Source organism: Bubalus bubalis, chromosome 3 (genome assembly GCF_019923935.1).
Source record: "Bubalus bubalis isolate 160015118507 breed Murrah chromosome 3, NDDB_SH_1, whole genome shotgun sequence".
Lineage (NCBI taxonomy): Eukaryota > Metazoa > Chordata > Mammalia > Artiodactyla > Bovidae > Bubalus > Bubalus bubalis.
In genome coordinates, this window is record NC_059159.1 from 47,782,477 (window position 1) to 47,788,476 (window position 6,000).

The window sequence follows — 6,000 nt, forward strand, 5'->3', positions numbered from 1 at the left end:
CTCAACACCTTGGGATGGCCCCCTCTCCCACCTCTCCCACCAATGGCCTCATCCAATGATTCCCTCCTGGTTTGTCTGGGCTTCCCTCCCACACACATGGATTTGGTCCTGCCCAGCCCCAGTTTGCCCGAGCACCACACCTTTCACCCCGGTCTATCTCCCCACCCTGACCCCACCCCCTACCATGCCCTGCACTGATGTCCAGACAGACTGAGTAAAGGAAAAGCTAATGCAAGTTCTGGAGACCCAGTCAGGCTGGCGAGGCTCTTACTGGGAAAAACCACCCACCAGGCTTTTCCACAGCAAAGTTGACCCCCTCTCTAGACTGAGAAAGTGTATCCTTGCCAGCCCAGCCTTCAAGCTAACCTCCCACCCTCAGGCCAGAACGATTCAGCCCGACTCCCCCAAGGGCGCCCATCTCCCCCAGCTTCTCATTCTGGAGCACACCTCCTTCCCTTCTTAACACCTAATCTGGAACTCAGGAGGGGGTTCCTCTCTCACCACCTTGCCACACCTACAAAGACTTTTAAAGTGGAGATCACAGTCAAAATGCTCAGAAACTAAAGATAATAATCCCGCTCACCTTCACTCCCTTTGTCTGCAGAGCAGGGTTTGACTTGGACTTTCCATTCTAGACCCCATTAATTTTTTTCCCCTCTCTTCTTTTTTAAACACAGGGTAATATCAATCCTCTTTCCATAGAGGAGAGGCTTTCAACTTTGGCACTAGAACTGGAGTTTGATTTATTTATTGTTTGTTTTTTTTTTTTTTCAAAATAGATTTTCAGAATAGAGTTTTCTTTTTCCCAGCCAAAGGGACCCCCTGATCCTCTGGACCAAGCTAGAGCTTTTACAAAAATAATTGCTCAGATCCAGGAGGAGAGGTGACCCGCCCAAGGTCACACAACATAGGTAGGCTGAGGACCCAGGTCTTCCGACATCCCTCTTCTGCACTCCCCTCTTTCAACTGCAGATGGTCATTTTTTATAACTAGCAGAAACTATGTGCTTAAACAGAAAAACAGGAGAGAACTAGACCAATGAGCATCACCCAAGAGAAGGCAGAGGGTTTCCCTGGTGGCTCAGATGTTAAAGAATCTGCCTGCAGTGCAGGAGACCAGGGTTCCATCCTGGGTCGGGAAGATCCCCTGGAGAAGGGAATGGCTACCTACTCCAGTATTGCCTGGAGAATCCCATGGACAGAGGAGCCTGGTGGGCTACAGTCTACGGGGTTGCAAAGAGTTAGACATAACTAAGTGACTAAGCACACACAGACACAAGAAAAGGCAAAAGCCAAAACCAGCTCTTGCACAGCCCAGCACAATTAGGAGGACAGTCCCTGCAGGACCACAGAGCTGGCGACTGGGCCCTGGGGGGCAGCAGTAGAACCACAGCTGCCTCGAGAGCCCCCTGCCACCTAAGCGGGGTCTTGGGCACTAAGAAATAGTGGCCTTGATGCCTCTGCCTCCCTGGCGTTCCAGGTGAGGCCAGGATCCTGGGGTCTACTCCTTGTCTGGCTGCTGTCGTCACAGAGCCCGAAGTTCATGGGGGGCTCACTAGGTGCCAGGCCCTTTGCACACACAGCCACATCCAGCCTTCCCAATGACCCCATGAGGCTGGATGGGGCACATCCATTGTGCCCACTCTACAGATGACGAAACTGAGGCTCAGAGGAACCCAGTAGCTTGTTCAAGATCACACAGCAGGTATAAAGTATAGATCTGGGATCAGAAGCTGCCTGGCTCCAGACTCCACAGTCTTCCCCATATTCCTCTCAAATTAGGTTTTTTAGAGTTCCACCACCGAGAAGGAGCCAGGGGGGCAGAATCAGAATAGGACTGAAAGACCATTCTTTCCACTAATTAAAAAAAAAAAAAATGCTGTCTGTCAGGAGTGCCCAGGGCCATGCAAATCAGCAGGTGGTTGACTTCATGGCCAACCAGGGTGCACCCCAGCCAGCAGCATCAGCAGATTAGATGCTTACCTGGGATCAGGCCTGTCTTCTCTTCCCCTGGAAGCTGGCCCTGCCTGTGTGTTCCCAGCCATTCCCAGGCCAAGACAGCTACATGACCCAGAAGAGGGGCGTGGTCCCAACCATGGGGTTGGGTGGCATCAAAGTAAAGTTAGATGGAAGCGGTAAAGAATCTGCCTTCCGATACAGGAGATGCAGGCTCAATCCCTGGATGGGGAAGGTCCCCTGGAGTAGGAAATGGCAACCCGCTCCAGTATTCTTCCTTGGGAACTTCCATGGATAGAGGAGGCTGGCAGGCTTACAGTCCATGGGGTCACAAAAGAGTCAGACACGACTTAGCGACTAAACAACAACAAGGCCGTGCCAGGGCCAAGGATGGACCTGTCCCCGTTCCAGAAAGTCCTGCCCTGATGGAGGAGGGGGAGAGGGAGAAGGCTCTGGCAGGTGGGAAAATGCAGCTTCTCTCTCCTTGGAACTTGGGTCTTAGGGGGACTCTCCGTGGGATTGGTGCTCATACAAGTGAAAGCCCACTATCTTGAGATGACCGTCAGGGCCCTGTATGACCTGTGACCTCGCTGACCTCATGCCCTGTTCTGTCCCCGGTGCTTGCTCCTCCCAGCCACATCTGCCACCTCACCTCAGGTACCCCAGGCCCAGTTCTGCCCTTGGGCCTCCGCAATTGCAGTTCCCTTTTCCTGCACCTCCTCCAGACCTCGCACGCTGATTCACCTCTTCTCGTCCAGAACACAATCTAGAATCACAAGTCAACCCACAGTTGCCCGATCACCCTTTCTTGCCTTTTCTCCTTAATATCTCTGGCCATCAAGTATATTTTGTTCTAACGGATGCGGGCATTTGTTTGTCTGTCCCAAAACAAGTTTTGCGAGGGCAGGGCTTTCATCCATTTTGTTCCATTCTTGGAGTTTCCAACAGCATCTGGCACATACCCACACAGCCCTTGAATGAGGTCTTCAGCTTTCCAAAGGCAGGAGCCAGCATCACCTGGGCCACAGTTTGAGTTGGTGTTTGGAAGCAGCAAACACCAACCGCTTCCAAACACCAACCACTTGTCACGTCCAAGCACCTGTAAGATCACCCAACTGTGAACGAGAGAGTGTGAGGGAGGGCAGTGGGAGGCAGGCCAGGGCAGGAAGGAAATTTCCATCGGGTGGTCCCAATTATCACGGTAATTATAGCCTCATGTTTCTCTCCATCGCAGCATATGCTTCTGTTCAACCCAGAGGGTCTAGACCAAAACTGAGGGGGTGTGTGTGTGTAACAGACAGAAAAAGAGACAGAGAGTCAGAGACAGAGAGAGAGAGAGGGGAGAGGAGGGAAAGAAGAAGGGAGGGAGAGAGAGAATGGAGGTGAGACAGAGACAGAGAGGGAGAGGGAGACGAGAGAAATTTTTAGCAGAACATATTCAGAGTCAACTGGCAGCCACAGACCCATGGTACCCAAGGGGTATATGCCAGCAAGAACAACTGCCTTCTCCCTTCTAGTAAATCCCTCACAGGGGCTGTGGGACCTGAGTTAATATGGAGATTCTAGGAAAGAGCAATTAAGAGCCCCCCCAGGCTGTATTTACTTGACATCCAACATCTGGATGAAAAGTGAAAGATCATCATTGTCAGAGTGTTTTATTTTTCTCTGCACAAAGCTCTAGGTATTTAGAAGAAACATCTGGGTGATGGGCTGGCTGATTCTGCTTTTCGTCCAGATGCTCAGCACTACCTGGCTCAGCCTGACTGTGGTTGCTGTAGAGGCAGGTTCAAGCTAAAGGGAGGGAGGAGGGTGGAGATGGTGGGGGAGAAGGGGACCACAGTCCTGTCCTGTGAAACCATCTGTCCCTCGGCTCACTTGAGTCTTTGCCACCTGCCTCCTCCAAGGCTGGAAGGATTCATTCTCCCCAACCCCCTCATACAACCCCAAGATGCACAGGGCTAAGAGACATTGACGTTTATTCAACATCTTCCACTGGGAATCGGCGGGCCCAGCACAGAATTAGCTGGCATCTTCCTGCTCTTGGATTATACAGGCAGTGACTGTGATCGAATCTGGCAACCAGATTTATGAATCAGTCGATATTTATTGCGGGGAACAATCCATCTTCATGTCTGGTCTGTGCACACACAACCCTGCTCCAGGCACACCCAGGGACCTCGGTGCAAAATGTTGGAAAGGTCTGGGTGAACACCTCTAAATAGGGGGCAAACGAGAGGGGTTTGACACCATAAAAAACAAGACAAAACATAATTCGGGGAAGTGTAGCTGGTGGGGATGGAGGGAGGAGGTAGTTCCCTTATCCCTCCCACGTTTATCCTGGTCTGCCTTTCTCAACCCTCTTCCAATCTCTCATATCCTCCAAAGAGCAAAAGTCAATCAATTATGATGTCAAACATGTTGCAAAATGTTGATGCAATGTGTTCCAAACTGAACTGAAAGGGTGTGTGTATGTTCTAATTATCTGCGAGCTTTTTCTCTTCCCTGCCCACTGGCCCATTAAAGAAACAGCCTGACCACCCAAGCCCCCACCCGCTTCTGTGAGGCCAGAGAGCCGAAGTTGTAACTCAGCTGATGAATGGCTGGAGGAAAGTCTACTCAGGATTCCTTCTTTTGCATGCTTGCACTGACTGGCTAAACCCCTGGGGTAGAAAGTAAACTCCTAGTTAAAGCAGAGGGAATCCAGGCATCCCTCCATCCAATGGCTGTCAGCTCGTGCTGAGGTCTCCAAAGGATGGTCTGAGGCTTCTCAGACTAATTGGAAGAAATGAGAGGTGGAATTTAAGAAGTAAAATAGTGCCCCCTTCTCAGCCCTAACTCTGTCACCTTCCCCAGCCACTCCTTATTCCTCTGGCCCTCTCCACCAAGGCTACCGCATTTTTGGCACTGTGCCCATGGCCCACTCCATAGATCCTCCCCACCCCGCTCCGTGGAACTTCCTGTAGGAAATACAAGGCATAAGGGACATTGAGGGAAAAGGGAAATATTTGAGGGGCTTAGTGGCCTTCCAAAAATTATAGAGCAGAGTCACTACCAGCGGGGAGATGAAAGACACTCTGAACCTTGTTAATTTCTCCCGCTTCACACCATTTAGGATCACGGGATCTTTTCTAGCCGTGACAGAGGAGCTGGTGGGGGGCAGTGGTCAATGGCTGGGTTGGGGAGATGGAACCTGGCATCATCTGCACCTACCCACAAGGCCTTGGCCTGAAGTTGAACAGAGGAACTGCTTTCTTGTCTTAGAGAGACGATAGCTCTGGGGGTGAAGAGGGGAGGTCAGGCTCAAGAACTAACTCCACAAATGGTACAGACAGGAAATGGACCGGGCTAGCCCCCATCTCCCAAATGGGAGGAGAATAGAAAGCACCCAGAGGAGATAAGAGACAACTGTCCCCCACCCCATCCAAGGACCAGGACACCTGGGCTTTAACTGGCTCTGGTCAATTACTTCACCCCCGCAGATGGGGGATCACATACCTCCCCCATACCCCCCTTACCTTTCTCATACCTCCCCCAGAGCTAGTCACACAGGACAAGTGAAGGACTGGAATCTCCATGGCTCCAAAGGACAGAATCTGAACTGATGGGTAACGGACAGGAGACCATGCTTACGCTCAGTGTGTAAAGGAGCTTTCTGCCTTCAAACTGCCCAGCAGTAGAAGCCCCTCAGATCGTAATATAGCTCAGTTCAAACACCCAAGCTGAGTTTGGATGGCCATCTGTTGTAGAGTATAATTTCTGGACATTTTCAGGCACTGGATGGAATCATCTGTCAGATGTCTCTAACTCTTGAGGATTCCATGATTCCTTCATTGAACAAACGTTTCTTTGTTGCCCATTAGACCCGTCTCTGTCACTGATGTGCATACACTGTGACTACCAGTTTTCCTCTCTGAAGCGAGTTTCGCGCATCCAACATGAGAGCATTGGGCCAGTGGACGTGAGGGCTCTTTCGGCTCTGAGTGTTCTAAGTGGAATCAGAAGGAACTACAGAGGCTCACTCTCTGCCCCCTCATCCTCCTCCTTC